The sequence below is a fragment of the Ischnura elegans genome, chromosome X, assembly GCF_921293095.1.
Source record: "Ischnura elegans chromosome X, ioIscEleg1.1, whole genome shotgun sequence".
In the NCBI taxonomy this organism is placed as follows: domain Eukaryota; kingdom Metazoa; phylum Arthropoda; class Insecta; order Odonata; family Coenagrionidae; genus Ischnura; species Ischnura elegans.
The window spans coordinates 43820866-43845368 of record NC_060259.1 but is presented as its reverse complement, the minus strand read 5'-3'; positions in this window follow the sequence as shown (position 1 = coordinate 43845368).

Here is a 24503-nt window from a genome sequence, read left to right as displayed (position 1 = left end):
CATCAATATGCAAAGTTCAATTTCATGAGATATTAAGACTTGTAATACCCTTCTTCAATATAAACCCACGTCGTATAATGATTTTAAAACATTCACAGAGGAACATATATTCAACTTGAAGTTTTGAATCAAAATAACCTTGAATACACAATCTAAAACAGAAATGATTACTCGTAAAAAAGAACAATGCACGCTAGCGAAATGCTTCATACACTTAAAGGATTCAAAGTTAGGCTATGTCCGGGGTTCATCATCATATGGTTAACCGTGACAACTTTTATCTCACATATTTTGCTAAATTAGCGTGCAATTTCCGTTAAGCTTTATTTAAAAATTCCCAGGATTTCCTGCAGCCCGTGACTTTCGAAAAATGCATTTTAAAAATTGACACCTTTGAGAAACCTCGAAGTCTTTGGCAGTAGCAAAGAACTGAGAAATTTTTAGCGGGGACGGCAAAAAATAGCACAGAATGCTGGCCTTATTTACTCTCCGAGGAACACTTTCACTGCCATTTCCTTTCAAAGGATTTAACATTCCAGCCACTTCCTCGCCGTATGACCAAAATGTTTTCTAGATATTCTCGCACCGTGTAATTTCAGGAGAAATGCCATCATGAAACAACTATTTTTATCTCGCTTCCCCGTTCAATGAAATCTCAGCAGAGGTTCTCTTTTTTCAGCTTTAGGAAAAGTCGATTAATAAAAACTGACGGATTAGGTGTTAATGTGAGTAAGGGCAGCGGAAGATATTCTATCACGACGATTTAAATGCGAAGAAATTGATGAGCATAGTGTGTTCACTTGAAATTCTGCTATTTAGAGTTTCACCAGTGCATCAACCACACTTTTCCCATTAATTTATCAACAACTAATTATTAGTCAATACAAGACTACAAGGGAGCTGAAGTTACCTGTATACAAAAAGACGGCTCAGTGAACCGCTTCAATCAGCAATGGAATTCCTTAAACAGTCCATTCACGCACCAAAAATTGATAAACTCTCGATAAATTGATAACACTTTTTCGTCCAAGTCCCAAAAATAGTCGGTAAAAAATCAGTTTGGGATGAATGCAGCATCCCTGAACTTACATGTGATTTTTCAGTTTGCGGGTTCCTGAATTCATACTAGTTCATGCTATTTAGGCGGTTATCATGCGTGAACCCGAGAAAGCCAGGTTTGCACGTAAACAAAAGGTACACCATCAGTGTAGGTTCCTTTCGACTTTGATGACTCCCATTGATGGTGCAGGTGGTTAGATTCCTTGTGTATAACGTTTGCTGCTTAATCAGTCAATACAAGGCCAGTGTGGTCCTATAAAAGTGGGTATGAAAAACTCAGCTTGGGAATCGCCGTGTTTCTATCATGGAATTCTTACAGCACCCCACGTGAACAGACAAAATACGTCAATACGTCGATTCCTCAATTGTGGCTCAGGGCAAGAATGCAATGATGCCGAAAAGTCATACCATAGGAAAATGAACAGCAAAAATTACCATATGAGGTTTCTGCCACAAAATTCTTTCCGTCCCTTTCAATAAGAGCGAGATATTGCTATTTACTGATCGAATTACCTCACTCGTACCCCAAGTCTGCATCTACATAATTTTCGGCAAGCCATCTCAATGGCGCTTTGCGGGGACAGAGTTATTACGTTCCAGGAAGCCCGCAATTCGCATGGAAATGAAGCATTAAATAGTAGGTATGTGCACATGTATACGAGCGGTATTAGGCTCTGAGGCAAAGATACATTGCACTTTTCCATATTAATATTTATTTTAAAGTGAGTCAACGTGTTATACTGGTCCTGATGATGCTGCATTGCAGTGAAACATGTTGACCCATTTTTAAATAAATATTTATGGGGAAGAGTACAGAGTATCTTCACTTTATATCCTATAATGGATTTTTACGAAGTATCAGCCTTCGCCATTCACTTCATAGAGCAGCATTAGCTTCCATTAATGATGCATCGATTCACAAAACATCTAAGAATGCTCGACAAATACAACCCTATTATCACCAACATCATCATCATTAGTCAATAATCCTAAGATTGGTTTGACGCAACTCTCCATTCCTCTCTTCAATCCGCTAGCCTTTTCATAGCGACGAATTTCTTCTTTTTTACATCCTTTATAACCTGCCATTCTTCGGTAGCACCACATTACGAATCCTTCCACTCTTGAATTCTCTGCACTACATAGTGAAATACACTAAGAATATTGCTATAAAATTATTTCATCCATTCAAGATTTTATCATCTAAATAAAACGCCGCGCCGGGAAGAAACAGAGAAGCATATAACTTGCAAACTGGAGGGAAGATAATAAATGAATATTTCAATAATTCCAGCAAGTACATTGAATTATGAGTTCAATTCATTGTACTATTTTTAGTAGTCCGTAGAAAAATATCTTTCTATTCTGGAATCTATTTCCTTTCCCATCCCTTCACGATATCGCCTATGGTAGCACGTAGGGGTGCGTATGATTTTTTTCGTCCCGACAATATTTAACCTATCATAACCCAGTATTTCTTCTTAGTAACATCAAAGTCGTTTAAATTTTCAGCTCTACCCTGGAAAAATTAAAGTACGTGTTCCTTTGTGCTCAAACGTTAAATGAAACAATATGTAGTTGCCACAATAATTATGAATGAGTAGAAAATTTTCACACTTTCAAAATGAGAAATTTTGAAATTTAATTTCTCCCAGAAGAAGCTCTGGGAAAGAAAGAGGAGATTCCCAGGCTAACGCATTTGACATCACAAAGGATTAGACGGCCAAAGCCCATGATGGATCTAAAAATTAGTGCGACTTAGGGAACAGCTACGGATTCTGCCACGAAAGTCTTTCCACTGCCCACGTAAATAGCCGATAGGACCGCCCACTCGCGGAGAGTGTGATTTAGGAACTCTCTCCGCTACTATTCGAGCAATGCGAGATATTTCGATTAACTGACCAGGGATCCTTGCTTGCACTTCAAACATTGATCATAATATCCAGTACGCCACCTCAATTATTCTCGGCAAGGGGGTGAATTTTCACGAAAAATGCTGGGATTTTGAGAAAAATTCGGCAAAGCATGTAATTATCATAGAAATATCCACTGGAAGAGGCCAGTTAGCTGCTTTTTTACACGTATTGTGCCCTTTTGCTGTTCTTCTGTTACACATATTGGGAGTCACATAATTAACCCGTACGAGTTAATGTCTAAATGTATGAACGCGAGAATGAATATGAAAATGTAACCACCCAACTTGTGCAAAGACATGCACAGAAAATAGTAAATATCCGTGACTAAAACATGTTTTAATCATGGATATAGCATTATTCCACAAAATTAACCCTAAAACGATTTTATAAGAAAATAGTAAGTCCTAATTTGGTTCATGTAAAAATCGTTCATGCAGACTGACATTAACTCGCATTTTATGCATGGATATCTTGTATGGTATGATATGCACTTGATAACGTTGTTGTATCAGCGTTGTACGGGTCATATTAAAACAAATCCTGTGGAAATATTGCTGTGTCTCATTTAACAAAAAGGATATTAACTCCTTCGTGTTGATGCATTATAAGGCCTTAAGATGGTAAACCAGATATTCCTCGGGAGATACTACCATACCTAGGCATGTAACAGTATGGGCGAGGTTGAGGATTTTTGGTTAAAGGTGATTAGGGGATGTGCCATCATCATTGGGGCGATGGGAATTCCCGACAGCCGAAGTATACCGATTATTTGACCAGGGCCCCTCGCTGGTGCCCCAAAGTGAGCCGCTGCAACACCAGAATGAGCCCGAGAAGTAACGCGCACGGCGGAACAGCTGTGGGAGTGCGGGCAACTCCCCTGCGTCCGCCCACGCCGCGGCGATAAATCCCGAGCTCGCCCACCGGCCTTCGGCGGCGGCGTCGTCCCTGCGCCAAGGCCGGCGTCCTCCGCCGAGGGCCCGAAATGGCCGCGGCGGGTGGGCGGCCGGGGAGGGGCTCCCACGAAGACGCTCTCCTCCTCCGAGCAGGGGATTGTGGGAAGGGGGGGAGGGGTCCACCAAACGGGTTCTCCGCGAGGCAGCGGGAGTAAATGGCCCGCGCAGGCACAAGTTTGGCAACGCCGCACCACCGCTCACTCCATCGCATTGACGGAAGAAAATGTGGATTTAAATGAGGTAAAAATGGTGAAGTCACGAACGTCCTCAGGGGTGGGGCGGGGGCAAGGCTTGGTGTGGGTTGCTGAGGATAGGTAACGAGAGGGGAGAAAAATGCCTTTATTGGGGCGACTCGAGCGACGTCTCCATCTGTCGGGGGGACGGGAAGTGCGGGAATGCGACTCGGGCGAAGATGCGCGGCCCATTGGTGGGCGGGCGCGTGGGGCGCACGTGGGAGTGGTGCTGCCGCGCCCGAGGCCGGGTTTTCGGTCGGCGCCACAGCGAACACTCTGGGTGCAATGCGATGCCATCCACGGGCTCTTTCTCAGTTCGCCAACCGACAAGGCATGGAATCCCACCCGGGCGGTATCTTCCCCGCTAAGAGGCTGTGATACCTCGGCGAACGAAGATCGCTCACTATAGAAACAAATGCCTTCGCTGAAATCTTCGTCAGCGGGTGTTGGTAACCATTGGAAATAATGATCAACGAAGATACCGTATTGCCCACAAATGTTATTGTAGCAGCGTACTACAGGTGTTTCAATTGTAACACAATCATCGACAGGTACTCAAGTGGCGGATACAGAAAAAACTCAAGGGAGGGGTGGGGTAATATAGGTATAGCTTGAGCTACCGTTACCTTTACCGTAATAAAGCATGATCAAGGCACATGCAATGTTTAATAAAGTTTTGTTTAAACTGATTATATACATGCACAGGACAATGCATTCTTATGATCAGTGGCGTAACTAGAAATATGCTTTGGGGATGGGGAAAGGCGATCTTTTAGGCAAATTTTTGGAAAAGTGACATGCCTGCAAATACATTTTACATAATTTTAGCACTTAAATTTGGGATTCATAAAAAGGTTACGTTAAAATTTAATATAAGGCAAAACTAGACAATAGTTTTGAATATTTTTTTTTATTTCTCTGAGGCTTTGTGGGGGGATCTATCCCCCCCATAGTTACGTCACTGCTTATGATATGAAGAAGTTACAAGTGTTCTGCAATGTTCGGCAAGGGGGAGGGGCGCCTCCATATGTATCCGCCACTGGCTACTCAGGTACAGTACCTGATGATGATTGTGTAACAATTGAAACACGTGTAGTACGCTGTTTAATAAAACTTATGGGAAAGACGATATCTTCGTTGATCATTAGATATATTGTTCCACAACATCTATCCGCAAAAAGTTGACTTCATTGGAAATAAATGAGTTACATTCACTGCATTGTCTGAACTGCGAAGCATAAAATATGAAAAGTAGAATGAAACAATTTAGAGAGCAAATAATGCACAATTTTGACAATCATGCCTCAGGTCAGTTTCATTTTCGGTACAGTTATTGACGCGGCGTATTTACGTAATTCCATGCCGAAAGAAAAACATGAAACCTCGTATAGGTCACCAAAGTAATAAAATTCTCATGCAAAAAATAGTACATACTTAAATTTTACAAAAAACAGAACTAAATACAAGAATATGATGAATATATAGGTAGCTTAAGCCCGTTTCTGTGGAGTACGCTGAAATGAAAAATAAATGTCTATCATTATTACTCGTTCTTAGTTAAAATTCCATGATAATTTTTACTGACGACTGAACCCACATTAATAAATCCAAACATGAACACTTATCTACCAATTGGATGCACACGTATTACTTAAACCTATATTTACATCTACATAATATCCTGCGAGCCACCTCTACGGTGCTTGACAGGGGGTGATCAATCACCAGCATGCAGCATGCAAATGGACTCCCACATGCACACCAAACCGTCCAAAAAACGTCACCCATTCTAACAAATTATTCTACCATATGCTGTTAGAAATAATAATATAATTAAGAAACATGCATTAAGCTTTACATAGGCTAGTAGGCTACACTTCAAGTCATGCAATCTATTTATGAGTTCTATCGCTGCCGTTATAATTTCTTATTGATCGTGGAAAAAAAGATATTGTGAATCTGTCTGTTCTACAGTCACTCTTTTTTTTTATTTGTATGATCTGATCTTTCGTAGTATGTTGGCGTCCGTACGATATGGCTAACTTCGTTAGAAAAGACACTGCTCTTGAATTTATCATGTAGATTTAGTCTATTTTTCAATCTATGGTTTGACAGAGATTCCCACCCGAGTTTATCTAAGAGGTCAGTTACACTAACAAGACTATCGTAACGACCTTTCGCATACCTGGCAGCTCTCCTTTGCACGCGTTCTAATTCTGTTATTAAGCCTTTTTCATGAGGGTCCCAAACACTGGCAGTGTATTCAAAATGTGGTATAACGAGGGAAAAGTAGCTAATTTCTCTCACTTTGTCGTCGCACTTTCCTAATTTTCTTTTAATAAAACCCATTTTACGATTAGCTTGACCGGTTATTTCTCGAATATGTTTATTCCACAATAGATCATTATTGAGTCTAACTCCTAGATATTTTACGGATTGAACTGCCTTGAATTGGGTGCCCCGAATAATATAACTATGTTGTAGGGAGTTATTCATCTTCCAGAAATACGTTACGACGTATTTTTTCGAATTTAATTCTAACTGCCATGCATCGCATCACGCTTGGATAGCAGCAAGGTCATTCGTTAGTTCATCCCTATCTCTGCTGGAACGGATTTCTCTGTAAACTACAGCGTCGTCTGCAAACAATCGCAGTTATCGTCCGAATCCATAATCGTTAGCCGGCAGGCGAGGTTCTAAGAAGCTTTTCAAAGAAGGAATAATTAAAGATGGTGAGGTACAAGAGGATTTCCAAGTCATTTGAATGGAGAGCAGTAATTTTATTTCTAAAATTTATAGCAGTCCAAATTCATTGTAGGAGTGCCTTCAGTTTGAACTCATCAAAAATACACAATTTTGGAAACCATTCATGCAGCCTATATGTGGGTTGTATCTCATCTATGTTCCAAGATACCCTAGCCAGCGTAACCAAGTTGAGTGCCACAGCAAACTTGTTAAAGAAAACATTAACTTTGAGAGTCATTGCAATTAAACAATGAAAGCCTGTATGTGATGAAATGTGTCAAAAATATAAATTAGTACAGATGAAATTATCTTCCGAGATGAAATTGCCATTACGAATAAATTAAAAATATGATTTGGGCTGATGCAAATGGTTTATTTAGAGATTCATGTCTCAATGCTCTCTATTCGCATAACATGATTTCGATCTGCAAAAGTTTAACTCATTAAGATCTTACGCAATCCTGAAGGCTAATCTACGCTCAAAAGGTATCCCATAGCCTCACCCAGGCTGTTTGGTTTGAATCAGGATGATTTACCCAAAAGTAAATTATTAAGAAACTATTTAGCGACCTAAGGCTCTACGCATTGCGGACGCCATTTACGAGCCAATAATGTGCATTCCACACTTCTAAATAGTGACTAAAAACATCACAAGCACACATGAGGTGCTCTCAAAATCAGCAGTCGGTTTGCCGTAAGACCGATGATAATATTCAATGAAAAATTTTGATTAAATGCTATGGTGTAACTAGGACTTGGCATTGGGGGAGGATGGATCAGATTGAATTGCAAGCCACACCAGGCCTAAATACACGTAATTTTGATTCATATTGGGAGTATCAATGAAAGAAAACCTGATCTAATTCGCTACTCATGCAAATAATATATTAATTTGAATAAATAAAAAGATGTCAATTTAATTCCTGCATTTCAAACGATTAGAATTGCTGTGGAACGAATATTTTCTATTTTTAATTTTTAGGGTTCCGAGGGTTCTCTCAGGGATGTACGCTGATACAATGTATTTTGCTGAATGTTTCAATATCTAGTAAGTGTCGATGTTTCATCCGGTGAGTGATGACCGAACTGTTGAAGTGCGTGATTTTCTTTGTCTCAGCATTTATATAATCCATATTGATATCAAGTAAGTAGTCTATTTGGTTTAAAGTATACTGGGACTAGCCGCGGTGATAGTCTATTTGGATTATCGTCGTCTTTTGTTTGGAAAGCACAGTTGCCAATTGTATCGCTTCATATGATCATAATTTTGCTTGTGTTGCGCATGCATCCTAGTATAACCATGTTTTGCGCCTTATAACAGGCGGTGACAAAGAAAGACATTAAGCCTTCTTTCTTTTGCGCTCTGCATCACGAGAAATAAATTAATAAGCAAGAATTCAATTACGAATTGCAACACGAACCTCACCACAATCGGTGCTCACTCCGATTCACACTCATTCCATCATCGCTCACGACACCAAAACCCAACGGCCCGGTCCGCATTCCAACGTTCCCCTCCAATAAAGCACCACATAGGAAAGAAAAGAGCGGTGACATTCAAATCATTTTCTCACCAGCAGCTACATTTATTTAGCATTTGTGACCTTTTTCTCTGATTATGATCACTAGAAATAGTGAAACATGGCTAATTCTAATTAACAATATATGCTAGGTGGAAGACAATAGTAAAATCGATTGTACTTTCTTTCTTTCTTGTAAAAGGCTGGTGTCCCAGCTCCCCGTGCCACACGAAAATTTAGGCGGCATGCGTGGTGGTATGTAGAAGTAGACTTAATTATCAAATGTGGGTCGAGTTTTGATGCCGATCAAATGCTCGGTTAGCCACCGTTTACGTAGATATTTGAGTTTTCGCACTCTTAACAAATATAGCAAATTAAAATCCATTGTTTCAATTTTTATCGAAAATCATCATCAAGCCACTTTGATAATACTTACCCTCTTCATGGCAGTACTTTACTTGTCTATAACGTTCTCATTCATAAACTGTAGAAATAAGCAGCAACTGTAGCTCAGCCGCAGTGAAGTGATAATTCAAAAGTGGTGTCATTATAATGGTGGGTGTGATCTCAACCAGAACGACTTAGTATTGAGTCACAGATTACGACTGCCACCTTTCAGTATCCGTGACTCAGTCACAGTTTGGGATATATTCATCACCAACGCCTAAGCGCATCTGAGCGTCAAGTTAAGTAAGAAGTTAATTTCCTAAGATGCCTGCGTACATTGATTTTTGCATAGAAATGGAAGAGTTTTCATGCACATATACAGCATCATCTACGAGAAACGCGCGCACCTAATCAAGCAACAAATCCATGGCACAAGGCTTAGGTTGAGTTGAAACTTTACCAACTTCTACGCATATAATCGCCATGCTTAACACTTAAAGTGGTTTGTGGGATGTTATGATACGCACGCTGCCCAACACCTCGCAGATTCTTGCTCAATTGCGTAGAGAAATGTCTCAAGGCGTGATTCTCCCACCGAAGGTTAAGCCAAGGACATTTGAAATCCGTTTGGTGACCACTCATGCGTACTTTTATTTACATGGGTGCCGAAAGGGAGGTCCATGGTACGTCGCTGGAATTGGGGAGTGGGACCCGATCAAATAATTCCGAGTGCATTTAACGAGTGGAATAAAGAACTTAACACTTAAAATAGCGAAGGGAAACTCTAGGCATTAATGGTAACCTAGTTAAGAACGTGATAACGGTAACCTATGACAGTATGAATGAGGTGAGAAGATGAGAGGAGTACTAACTTCTGATGAGTGATAATGCTAAAATCTGGTACACCAGTACATACATGGGTGGTCTAGCCAGGTCGGCTGGTCGGCAATCGCTGAGGGCCCCGAGGATAGGGCGCCCCCACAACGCTCGCGTCTATCGTGAAGCGTATATGAAAGGCGTAATAAGAATACATATATCAGTTGAACCAAAGATTTTTTGCAATAATAAAAATCTGCATTTCCATCAGCTGCTTTATTTTCGATATAATCAGTGTAGAAAAAATATTAAAAATTAATAAATTAAAGGTATCAGAAGATTAAAGAGATACTTATGCCTTTTTGAAAGGGTTATTCTTGAAGGTTATTTTTTGAGATTTTTTCATACTTCAGTGCAGTTTTAAGGAAAAAATGCACTAAAAAGATAATAGAACCATAAAACATAATTAAATTTTATAAGCTGTGAAATTATCACTTTTCATAGCATTAATCTAACGAAATTTCTATTTTTTATTAACTTTTATCTAGTTTTGAAGAGCCAGAACATCTTCAAAATCCATTTCCGGCATTCAATTCCCAAAAAAATCCCCCAAGAAGGATGGCTCCATCATGAGCACTAGCTAAGGGCACCAAATCACCACAGACCGCCCCTTGGTACATAACCTCTGAACTAATTTCATATAAAGTTTAGAGGGGATGGTAGACTTATTGAATCATCCGGTTATAGAGGGATTCCCCTGCCAAGCTTGTACGGTTTGGGTAATCAGTCATGTTTATTGATTAGATTTTGCCATTTTCACAGCTCTGGCAGGAGTTGAGTGTTCCAAGGTAATCCCAATATTAGCTCTACAATATATGTTTCTCATTCATGAGAATACTGTGGCGAGAAATATTTTTGGAATTACTAATTAATTATCTCACTTTTAAATGTTTACCATACTGTATTAGCTCTAAAATTCATTTTCATGAGATATGCATTGGTTCTCGTGATAAACAGGCATATCGTTGGTTAGAAAGAGAGATATGGACTACCGTATTAGGAAGAACACGCTTTTTATCTGTGGGTTTAATTACCGACGTCACGCAATGCTGATGGACACAAATATATTTTTGAATTTTACTGAGATTAGCTCTAGCTCAGCATGAGCTACTCTTTTCACAGAATTCTACTAAAATCATGATCACTCAGCAAGTATTTAAAAAACTACACCAGGAGTGGTAGATGCAGAGCTCAGCCCACTGCACTTTTTGTGATCTCGGCTGACTCAATCTCAGCCGAGTGAAATCTCTAGTTTTCCACCGTCTCTAAAATCCTATTTGGCCGCAGCAGCGCCATCTGTTCGCGGAGGTGACTAAAGGCTGATGTCACTCGCGCCATTAGCGATAGATGGGCAGAGGCTAGGAGCGTACATGGCGCATGGGAGTGGAGGAAGGGTGGAGTTTGTCGCCCACCTGCTGGAAGCCACTCGGAGACGGCGAAGAGAAATCTCCGCTGGCCCATTTACAACGCACCTCGGCGCGGGGGCTGTGCCTTCCGTACATGCAACAAGGACTGAGTGGGCAGTTCCAATGAAAACAGCTCGAAATCAGCTATCCAATGCACGGGACAGAGAGAGAACACTCCGTTGCACAAGACTGAATAGATCAGCGAGTTCCACACTCTTCCATCGACCAGCCACCTAAAAGGACTTGTGGATGAGGTTGAAGGTTCACCATCCACCAGGGGCGCAGCTAGGAATTAAGGCCGGGGGGTTTAAGTGCAACTAACACCGGGGTGTATGGGGGTATGGTATACCTACCAGGATAAGCGATAGGTGCGAGATTAATAAATTGCGGAATTTAAAAAATAAATGGATCAAAACGGTGAGTTTTACGGCTTTCTGAGGGATATTTTATTCATCCTTACACTATTTTATTCATCCTTACACTATTTTATTAGAAACATCAATCCAATTAAGTAAAATGGATTAAACTAAAAAATTCTCTGAGCTCTGGGGGGGTTTTATCCCCCAAACCCCCCCTCGCTTCGCTACTTCCATCCACATCTTTGTGCGACACCAGGAGAGGTCTTGCGGCTCATGCTGTCGTCCTCATGTCATCGGCGTCATATGATGCACAGATCGGCGCTACCATATTGTTAAATTAGTTTGGCAGCAAATCTGCACTTGAGGAAATATCAAAATATACATCAACATAATACCCTGCGAGCCACCTCTAGGGTGTTTGGGAGGGGGTGATCAATCACCAGCATACATCATGCAAGAGGGTTCCCACATGCACACTACACAAAGCACATTCATGCGAAGGCAAAACTCGCCAAAATACTCATGAAGGCAATCTTCCAATAATGCCAGAGCACGCAAACATGCTGTTAGAAATACTAGGAAAATTCAGGAACATTCACTAAAGAATACATAAGCTAGTAGGCTTAACTAAAAGTCAACTAACCTATTTGTAAGTTCTAACGCTGTCGTTATAATATCTTATAGATCGTGGAAAAAACGACATTCTGAATCTATCTGTTCAACAGTCTCTCTTATGTTATTTATATTATCTGATCTGAAGACTATCCGATCACAGGGTATAATGTAGATTTACTTAAAAATTTTAAATTTAGGTTCATTTTTAATCATGGTACTATCGGATACCAACCTCTGTCCTTTCCTATTGATATAATCTACCGTATGATTTCTTTGTTTTGGTGCCCCTCTTTCAGATTTTCACGACCTCCCCCCGAATTGAAACAGGGCACTCTGCGTAATGAAACCCCTGGCATGGTCACTTCCGCCTCAGCAGTTGCCTTCATTATACTTCACAACGGTGGGATTTCATTAAAATGATCGAAAGCAGTATTCAAAGCAAAGATGTAATTCCAATGATGCAGTTAACGTATTCACATCGTGAAATAGGTTCAAATCAATTCAGTGGTAAAGCAAAGGCAGTGGAAGATTTTCATCGAACTTTCCATTGCTGCACCATTAGTAATAGCCATTATTTTCAAAGGAATATTCATATGATACATGTCTTGTATGACATATGGCACGTCGTGGTGAAAGTTATAAACATTATTTAAATGGAGCATTAAATGAAATATTTCATGTTTCATATTGCATGAAGCATTGTAAGTAATCTTATAAATAATTTTCTGGGGCTATTTCAACGAAATAACCTTAAAGATTAGGAACTGAATAAAAGACATTTCAAAGTAAATGAGAATGCTAAGTGATAACTCTACTTCAATAAAATTAATTACTTCTGATCAGGAAAAAGTTCGAATCCAGCCATGATGAACAACTGAAGTCAACTGATTAAAAAAAACCCTTAAGTAATTGGTCAAGAAACTACGGAAAAAGTGCATGGATAACCCTTACATACAGTCTTGCGATTTGATAGTGTTTGATTTCGGCTAATCAATGAAAAGGTTTTAATTTCGGCGAAGAACATGGCCTCTAACGTAAATTTGATCACGGTATATTATTTCTGGAAATAAGGTGGTGACTCATAGGACATAGACCAGGCGACCAACGGAAGAGAATTAGAATCCGCATTTGCCGTTTTTCGGCCACTTTAATTCAACATGCAATTCGATATCGAAGGATTTCTTCTCAAATTGCCATTTTTTCGTCACCAAATTTCGTCATTTTTTAATTGAAATGTTATATCTTTCATTTTTTATTTTATATTACAACGAGCACGCTATTAACATCTCTCTCTAGTCCAGGGCGCCTATCTTCCTTCAGCTTAACTGATTCATTTCATAGGATGGTGATGCCATCCCTTCCAGAATGATGATGTAAAAGGAATTATGAAATGATCGTAACTTCCAAAGTAAAGTGTGGGCGAATTACTTTGCGTCTAATCTATCTGAATAAAATTTGGCAGTGCGTCTTTTTGTATGTAACGTACCATCTGCTAAATTATTTCAAAAACTACCGCTAAAATGAACGCATGCATGTTCTTCGGATAGGAATTAGCCAATATGCATTCAAAAACGTATCGCGCCAGAAAAGCAAAATATATATTTCAATTTGAAGCTGGTATACGAGGCCAATCATTCTCTTAGGATTGGGAAATTTATGAGTGACTTATTGAATAGGAACTTTACCGAAATGATGAATTACCTCACGAACGATGAATGACAGCAGCAGAGAAGTCAAGAGTGGAAGCATTCGAAATGTGGTGCTACCGAAGAATGATGAAGATAAAATGGATTGACCGTGTGAGTAACCAGGAAGTGCTAAGGAGAGTAGGAGAAAAGAGAAGCCTACTAAAAACATTAAGCAGAAGAAGGGACAACTTAGTTGGCCACATTTTGAGGCACGATGGTCTGATGAAGACAATCGTTGAAGGACAAGTGGAAGGGAAAAAGGGCAAGGGATGGCCCCGAATGAGTTATATAGGACAGGTTATAAAGGATGTAAAAGAGAATAAATATGTAGCTATGAATAGATTAGCGGATAGGAGAGAGAAATGGAGAGCTGCGTCAAACCAATCTTAGGATTGTTGACTAATGATGAATGATGATGACGATGAATTCAAAACATTAGTGATGGACATGGCGTAATATTGTTTGCGGTAAAAAAGATATGGTAACTCTTTAGGTTATGGGATATTTTTCCATCGTTTTATGCCCACAATATTTTCTACCGCTTTTATTCGGTTTTAATGGGTGGTTTTCTAGTAGTCAGAAAATAAATGACCAGAATCTTACAGCAATAGAGTACACACATGAAACATCGTGAGGGCCAGAATTAACGCTTATATTGAAAATTCTATTAAAATATCTATGGAAAGTTTTTATTTAAACTATAGAGCCAGTGCGGGGTTCCTAATTTGAACGGCTAGTTAAAATTTTCAAGGGATAGTTCGGACATGATTACAATATCGAAATAAAAAGTAGCTGCACTTTTCCAAAACTATTGGAATGTGTACGACAAGTTTCGGCTCACAGAGCCATAATTGGTGGTGTAACTGGCTGACACACTTAACCGGCAATGGGGAGATCCGGGTTCGAATCCCGGCTAACAATAAGTCAAATATATTTTCATAGCGAACTTTATCCTTTGGTGTATTTATCTGGTACAAGACCCAGATGAAACGCGACGTACGCATTAACCATTTCTAACCCAGAGGTGCTTCCGGGAGAAATTAAATTTCAAGACTTCTCATTTTAAAAACGTGAAAAATTTCTACTAAATCACAATTTTTGCGGCAGCAACATATATCGCCATTAAACTTTACAGCACAAAAAAAACAAGAAGTTAAAATCTTTCGTGAATTGAGCTGATTATGTACTCATTTTTGATGTTTATTAGAAGCAACTTTGGGTTATAATGGAATAAAATAGATGTGGAAAAGTGTAACTACCTTTTGTTAAAATAAGTCGAACAACTACTTCATCACGCCTGAATCGGTTGAATAGGTGAGAACACTCAAAATTAAAAATTGGTTTTCGATAATTAAAACCAAAAAGGTATGAATGAAAAACATACAGGCCAATTTTCAGAGATCAAATCCGATTTTTACCCGAGATAAGTAGCTTTAAAAGTCCGCTAGGAGCTACGGCCCACACCCACGACGCGAAACGTATTTCTATTGGCTGACGCCGCGTGACGTGTGAACCTCATGAATGTTGCGAGAGCAATGCTTGAAGTAGCCGAAAACACGCTGCTTTCGTGGAAATATTGGTCAAAAGTTTATCGTCATCGCGAAACACAATGTTAAATTTCTTCTGGCTGATTCCAGAAATGTACTGACATTATTAACAGGGACTCTGGACAATTTTTTGTCTCAAAACGAATCATTTCATTGAAATGAAATTGTTACAAGATGAAATGTTTACAGTTTTTGATTGAAAAGGCAATCAAGGTAATTATCCTAGTTGCTTTAAATTGTGGACATATCATCGTAAAATCCTTTCCATATTGCTGTTTTTCGGCTTCCGGATGTAAATTATAAAATAAAAGAAGAAATCATCATAATCAATAACTTTCCCCTGATACCTGTTTCTGGACCTCTGAAGGGAGGAGATTCGGGGCTCTCTCCGTCTCATTCAAGATTGGCATTCAAGTTTCATTTGCACGGCATTTTTTTAAGCAGAGGCCTCACTTTGGTCCGCCTATGTTCCTGGTAATTCTTCATCAGTTTCGTACTATAGAAAATGATAATTGTCATCAAAAAGAGTAACTCATTCATTTGTTCTTTCACATGAAAATGTCCATAAGTTCACTTACAATTTCGTCAGACGTACCCGTATAGTCGTTTACAGAAGTTTTAGGACAAAGTTTGTGGCACTCTTTCTGCTTCTCAAGGAAATTTAGTATCCCCTTTCGTAGTTTTCGACTATCAACTACACCACTACTTCATCTACTAAATGACATACTCTTATTTGGGAATACTGCGGTTAGTATCTTTCTTATTATTTCCGATGAAGCGTTCGCGAGCATATGAACCGAAAAAACAAGTTTTCTCAGGAAATCCATCACCTTTATATGCTCAGAACAACAGAACTCTCACGGTAACACAACCGCTTGCCAGACAAAAGCTTCGCGATTCATTCAAATGCAAACCCACTTTTAATCCCATCTATTGAATTACGTAGAACGACAAGACAAGTGAAACAGCACACAAGTTGTATGCCAAGCATTTGAATAACAATTAAAGTAACTGGGATCAAAAATATAACATAATAATGGTGTATAGCAGTAATTAAATCACGAGTCGTTCTCTCATCAATTCTTTCTCCAAGTCGCTAGACTTCACTGCCGTCGCTAGCGAAATTTGCTCTTGGCGAATGTTTACATTCGTTACATGCTCGCCAGACAGAACGAGAATAACTTTTTCGTAGCTAGAGGGACGAAGCGAAGCTTTTCTGGCGAAATAGCTAGCCAGTGAAAATGAGAATACGAATTCAGTCACCGTTTGCCAATCTTTTCGACAAATCGCGTTGGCTGTAGCTAGAAAGAACCAGAATCAGGCCCCTGTTGTCAATTGTGCTTATTTCCAGTGTTGTATGGTTCTGGAAGGCGCCGGAACGCCGTTCCGGCAGTGGTTAGCTAAAGACATAATACTCAAATAACATTTTTATCAAATTTGTTGCCACAAAATTTCTAAAATATAATTCGTAACAAAAAAAAAAAAAACTGTCATAAAATCTAAGTAATAACTTGTAATAAAAAACAAAGTAATATTTCACTCCTGAAAACAAATTAAGGTAATTTATTTAGGCTATTTTGGTCCTAAGCTGTACTTATCCACGACATACGCTCTCATGCGGATCCGAGATATGCCTCCTCGTACTTGCGCATTTGAAATGAGGCCCAAAGAGGAAAAATGGCGACTTTTGTCTTAGCATAATATGCATGCTTATTTTGATATTAAACGCAATATTTCTATGACCATGCGATGTGCATGAGGCGGTTCTCTTGCATGCTACATGTTGTTGATTGATCACCTGTCAAACACCCTAGAAGTGGCTCGCAGGGTATTATGTGGCTATAGATTATTTAGGTCGCCACAAAATGAAATAGGGTTCAAAATAACCAGAAACTCTATCTGCTAATACGTAATTACCTACACTTCTAAAGGGATAACGACCCAGCCTCATCAGAAGAATTATTTCGCTCTTTCTAATAAAATCAGAAGAACTAAACGTGATGGAGTGGAATTTTTCCATATTGAAAGAAACACATCCAGTTTTACCGTTACTGCATCTACCGCTACCACTTCAAGGTACCAAATAATTCAAAATGGTGTGTTCTGCATTCAATTTATACATTTCTGTTACTTACTGACCACCACCACCTTTTTCTCCGGTTTTTCCGGGCGTCATCTTCCCTCTCGATCTCGTACTCTCCTCTCCATTCCGTTCACTTTTTTCTTCCGATTGTTCCATCTCCTCCCATCCTCTCCTACAGCTGAAGTCGACAGTGGGTGAATTCACTTCGTGGAAGCTCTAAAAGTAATAATAAAAGTCACTTTGAACTTTCCACTGATTTAATACTCGGCAACCGGTATCAACGTATTCTGCGTCATTATCAAGCACAACTGCGTTGTGAATTTTGTCAGTTAACAATATCAGTCATAGTCAATAGTAGCAGGTGTAACTTTGCGGAAATCCTTTATCGTAGGGAATTGAAGAAACAAAAACTTGGCTATTTCCTCATGGAGTTTATTTGTGACCGACCATGTGGCCGACCTCGGTGGAAATAGCTGTGTTTTTATTTCTTCAATTCCTTATAACAATCAATAAACGAAGTTGTGCTTGATGATGACGTAGAATACGTCAAAACCGGTTGCCGAGTATTAAATCAGTGTGGAAAGTACAAAGTTCCTTTATTATTACCCATTATAGATAACAAAAATTTATGAATGCACATCGCACCATTTTGAACTATTTGGTACGTTGAAGATAATGTAGTAACATCGAAACCTAGATCGGGAGTAAAAGTTGCAATCGTGGAAAGTGAATATCAAAGTAAAAATCGTGGAAAATTGCATGTGCTTCCTACTCATTCTAAATTGCTTTATGTTTTACACGGTGATCTTCCATAGTTCGTCGGTGACCGCATTTTCAGTTTCAATGCCCAGCTTTCGCTTCTTATTCCCTGCGTGCTTCGACTTCAAAATTCGGATACGAGCACGACAGCTAAGTCCATATGCCGAGTTATGGCCTATGCAGGTCATTGCTATCTGGCACACATTCAATAAACAATACGTTAAGCATTCGCCGAATGGAAATGAAAAGCAATAGATACGTAGACGAATTTCGTGCAGGTTAACGGCTAAAAAAATAAGAGTGCTTATATTAAAATAAAAAAAACTCATAGCTAACGAGAGTTTCGAGTGGAAAAAAATGAAAAAAAAATCCCCATCAATTTTCTCAAACGCAGCGATGACTATGAAGTGAATAAGATACAACTTTATGCCAAGCGTTATGACCAAGCACTGTGTAAAAGGAAATCAAACAAAAAATTATGTGGTTCTAAAATAAATAAAATATCGCCATGGTTACGCTCTCTACATGCCTTTACGATGATTTAGCCGTCATTGTCAACGCTAGCTAAACAGAAATTGTGGATCCTGAAGTAATCAACGATTTTTCTTAAAACAAAGTTTATAATAATGGCTAGGGCGCATTCTTAACCCGTTTCCCCAGTAAAGTTTTTGCCAGCAATATTGAAGATATTTATGTACTTATTTTGAAGCAATATTGAAGATATTTATGCACACATATAGATCCAGTAATTAAATTAATAAAGTGAAACCCTATTAACAAGTGATATATGAATATGAAACCATTTCCGCTAAATGAACCGTAACCATATAATCTTCTACGCTACGGAGGCTGGGAGGTGATGGGGACAAAATCTAGTGCTATACAGTTTTTACTTCTGCAAGAAGCTTCAATCTAAAATAGGTTAGCATTTAGGAATTAATTAATTAATTATTTCCTAATTATTTAATTAAATAGTAAATTAATTTCTTCGTTCAGTTCTGTATTTTCTCTTACTATACTTGCATTTATTGATCACAAAAAATGGCAGGAAACCCGGAAAAATGACGATTAAAGGTTATCCATGAAGAGCCTACATTTTTCATTCTGTATTTAAAAGATTCTACAGCTACATAATACCCTGCGAGCCACTTCTAGTGTGTTCGACAGGGGGTGATCAATCACCAGCATGCAGCATGCAAGAGGATTCCCACATGTACACCACACGGACTTAAAAATGTTACGCACAGTAACAAAAAATGCAAGCACATTCATGCATAGGGAAAATATGCCAAATACTCATGAAGGCAATCTGCCAATAAAGCCTAAACACACAAAAAATGCTGTTAGGAATACTAAAAAAATTCAGAAACATGCATTAAGGAATAATTTTGTTAATAGGCTAAATTACAAGTCAACTAACCTATTTTTATGTTCTGACGCTGCCATTTTAGTCTCTTATTGATTGTGAAAAAATGACATTCTGACTTTTTCTGTTCTACGCTCTGTTTCTCTTATTTATAAGACCTGATATACCGTAGTATGTTGGCGTTCGTAAGATATGGAATAATTAATAAGAATGCTTAAGTGAACGTGTTATTTTCAGGCTAGACGAATGAGTTTTGATATTTTTCACGGCGAATCCATCAGGAAGCGCAACGTACAGACAACATTATGTGCGTTGATGCCTCATCATTGATAGAGCCCCTAAGTTAGATGTCATGTTTTCAAAACAAAATAACACTATGCCACAAAGAAAACACTGTATATCTTTAAACGTGACATTTAGAGCCTCATAAAATATCTTTCGCACATTTGGTGAGTCTTCGGATGGAACAGACGCGGTCAAAAAGGAAGTCTAGCTGGGCAGTGCTTGATTCATGCGGCACAAGTGGATGAAATACGGCAGGAAAACTAATTTTCATCGTGCAACTTCGATCAAAAGATGCGGGTCACTGTTTCGGGTTCATCGATGCGGCGACAAATTAAATTTTATGGCAACTGCGTTTCACGTTCAGTTTTTTTTTCAAGTGAGTTAGCTTTGTGTCCGCCTCTTGGGTATCTTCCCTCAGCGTGGGTCTGACGTTTACGAGGGACGAGGGACCGGCAAAGGTTCAGACTATTTAGGGCGACGGCAGGGAGAAACCCTCCCGAAGTACAGCGGCCGTGGGATCACAGACGGCCGGAATGTGACCAAAAAGTCTTCCGACCAAAGCTAAGAAATGGGATCCTGAAGGAGAGCACGGCCGGCAAAGCACGGATGACGACTCAAACAAAACAGTCGAAAATTGTAAGTTTATAAGTCACCCCAACAAAAAAGTTTAAAAGACTATAAAAAACATGACAGAAATATATGCAAGAAAAAAGTAATAAAAAAACGTATGATTTACATTTAATTCCGCTGACTTTTTTACCAAGAGAGGTTGAATTGTTGAGGACGTTGCGTCGTGCATAAATGTCTGAGCACATCCCGTGAGATTCAAACAGATTCTATGAATGGCATTACACGAGGAAGATAATAATAATCTTAATCATTCATCAATCATACGCCATACATTTACAATACAGCATCTAACTTCTGTAAAACCCGTACACAAAATAGACGTTACCAACCGAAAAAGTTAATGATTCATTTTGTCTGCCAAGAACAAATCTCTAATTATATACTCATATCCAAACGCTCTGAATCAGATCCTTTGAACTATTTTTTATCAACGTCAGAGGGTAGATGGGCTTGAACTAAACTACAAAGGCTTCGTCCAATTTGACGGTGGTTGCCACAATCTGACTGTGGAGTGAATAGGGAGCAGTTTCAGCATATTTATAGCATAATATAATGATAAAAAATTTATATTGCCTTAAGTTAGAGTTTTTTTAACTTGGAGAATCCAATAAATTACACGATATTTCCTAATCAGGTAGGAAATTTCATAATGAAAATTACAAAAAATAACAATTTCATAGATTGTATTTATCAAAGAAATACATAAAATACACCCGTAAATTATCAATACACCTAAGTAAAAGTATAAGCCATAGATTTGAAGGTACTTGAATATTCCGTTGAGTTAAGCCTCTTGCAGCAAATGGCTCCTAATCTCACTTAGAGGACATCCCTAGAGATTCAAACAGGGCCCAGGAATAGTATTATACCAGTAAAATAAAAATATTCGGACCAATGCTAAGAAATAGGAGCCTGAAACAGGTTGTAGATGGCAAAGCACGGATGACGACGAGTCAATGTTGACTGAATGAGATAAATTAATTGCGTATGCATGATTATCACGAAAGTTGTGTGCGATTACTCAATCCTATCTTACTCAAAGGCACACATTTAACGGGATAAACTGATTTAGAAGGTAAAGAATTAAACAGACAACGCCCATGAAAGCGAAAAACTAACCTGACAGTAACCCATTATAACCCAATGTTGCTTCTAAGTAACATCAAAAATGTATAAATTTTCAGCTCAATCCAGGAAAGATTTAAACTACATTTTGTGCTGTAAAGTTTAAAGGCGAAATATTTAATTTTTCAAATATTATTAGGTCACATAATTCTCCTATTTATAGTTTAGGTGTCCTATTTATAGTTTAAATTTTACTTCCGTCTTTTATAAATTTTTTCTTAAACACAATTTAACCATGGTTTACTGTTTTTAAAATAGCTTTTCTGAGGTGACAATGAATATAGACTTAACTTTTATCACATTATTAACATAAATACATGTTATTTCAGGATCCAGAATTTCTCACCAATAATTAAGTTACTATTAGGATGTCAAAGTAATCTTACTTTTGTGTTCATCAATCAAGTTCTTGTTGATCAAGGTGCGTTTATGGTGTACAAATGAAGAACTGCAAAACTTTGTTCTATTAAGAAATTTTTACGTTCATTCAATAGGAATGATTTGTGATCCAGTTTCTTTCTTGTAGCCAATTTTGAATAACTGTGTTAGGCACCTCATTTCCGTAGTAACTCCTCTTACTGGCAGTAATGTGCTAAAAATTGGGCCAGAAATACACAGGTCTTGTGTCTTTTTGATAGTGCCACTGGGACAGGTAAGCATGCAACCGGTCTTATGGTTGATTCTCGGAGTGAGGGTAAGTGAGGTAAAAAATTACCGCTTCATTTGCTTTCAAGGCCGTTTTTCATGGGGCACGTAATTTTGCAGGTTAGAACTGCATTAATCTCTCATTATTGCGTGCAATTGCTCGAATGGACGACCGACATTAGAACAGGCTAGTTTCCCATCTCACGTCCACGCACACGCTCGCACGCACGTCCGTCGCATGCGTTCTAGCAATTCACCGCTTTACACAACGCAATTTTGACTGCGCCTTCGTACACTCGTCAGATTGCGCAATTACGTGCCCCGTGTAAACCGGCCTAAAGATGACGTATCACTTCCACTCGACTGTACATTGCTTGTGCCCTATTTATAATTAAAAATTATTGATATCATCTTAGGTATATTAGGCGGACCCTTATTAATATTTTATAGTATCTCACATTTGAAAATTTTATATATGTTATTTCTCATATGTAATATTTTTAGGTTTGTGATACTGAGGAATGGTCTATCCTAAAAATTTCAATATAGCAACCTGGGTTTGTAAAGAGGAATTCGTCGTTAAAATGGATGTCGAACGGTCAAGATAGGAGTGGCGCGTCCTCTTAACATTCTCACACTTTTAGCTCTTGACTGAGCTGCACCAAGGAGCTCCGACCTCTCTGCGTTTTGAGTTTGGTTTGTACAGCCCCGAGGGGAGTTCATCGAACCAGACGGGCGGTGAGGCGTTAGCCCATTGGAGTCGGCTAGAAAGGCTCCCTTGTCACCAGCAACTTCTTATTTGTTCATTTTCGAAAGGGCCCGCTCAATGGTTTCCAGATGTGAAGGGCTATGTGGGAATGCAAAGGAAGGAAGCCTGAACTTCGATGAAGGCTTACCCGGACAAGGGCGTACCCAGGATCAAAACTAGAGGGGGGGGCAAGCCTTGATCGTTCAAGTTGTAACATTTTAGCATGTATAAGGTGCATGAAACCAACATTTTTCATTTATTTATTATATTATTAAAAAACAGCCAAAATGGCCTTTACATTGAATAAAAAACATAAAATCTGCAGCTTTAACAAATATAAACTATAAAAAAGATATAAAAAAGAAAAAAAAAAGGGATTCAGAAGATGGCTTTTCGAAGCTGCCTCTTGAATAATCTGATGGGCATTGTAAGATCCCGGGAAGGGTGAGTACTCGAAATGGTATTGAAGGAGGTAGGGAGTCTGTAAAAAAGTGATCTCTGAGAGAAGAGAGATTTTAAGAAAATTATAACAGCGCTTTACAATTTTGAAAAAGTATTTGCTTGACAAAAATTATTTTAGCTACATGTATTATCCCAATATTATTTTTCGTGAGTTTAAAGAAAATTTGTTGAAAACTTTCGTTTTAATCCAGCCCTGATTCTCCTTTGAGAGTTTTGCTATTTTTTGCTTCTAGAGGGGGGGGGGGCAGCTCCAGGAGTACTATTACGGCTTTCAAGTTTAAAGAGCTTAACAAATTCATCAAATCAAAGACAAAGTTCTCATTCATTGGTGAGGACATCCGTTTTCTAAAAAATTGTAAACATAACAATATTTTCCCTGAATTCATATTTCTCTTCCTCTTTACGAAAAACGTAACGAATCTGACACTAAAATACGGAGGAAGATCTTACTTGATGAGATTAATTTCCTCTTCGTTACCCCCCACGTTACGGCTGTTGGAGCATTTCATCTTACAATTACTATACGAAAGTAATTACGGCAACTATCTGGGTATCGCGAAAAATGTAATAGAATAGTCTGTTGTGCTTAGATTAACGTTTTTTGCGTGTGATTTATTTTTCGTGACATGGAACGTATTTACTATTGTTAAAACAAGAAGTGGTTTCTAATATTGTTTTCTCCTTCGAATTTCTATGCCATGTAATTCGTTTGTGGGTTGGGTTTTTTTAGGTAAACATGATACCACTCATACTGTCACCTAGTCGCGGATGAAACCTTGGAATTCTGGGGGAAAAGCGTCATTCAGGCTATTCGCCTTTTACCTTGGCTAAGCATATTTAATTATGGTGATCCAATTTTTTCTTCGTATGCTGATGCTTGCCTTTTTAGGCTTGATTGAGCTTGGTATTCTCCAGAAAATTTGATTGATTACGTAGGTGTATAAGCAATTTCGACAGTTATGCGATTTTTGTAATAGTTTAGTTGACGCTGCATGGTAAATTTATGGTCAATGGATGATAAATGATAGACACTATTTTTATCTTACTAGTGTAATGTTATTAATGGACCCTATTTGAATCTCAAGGGATGTTTTCT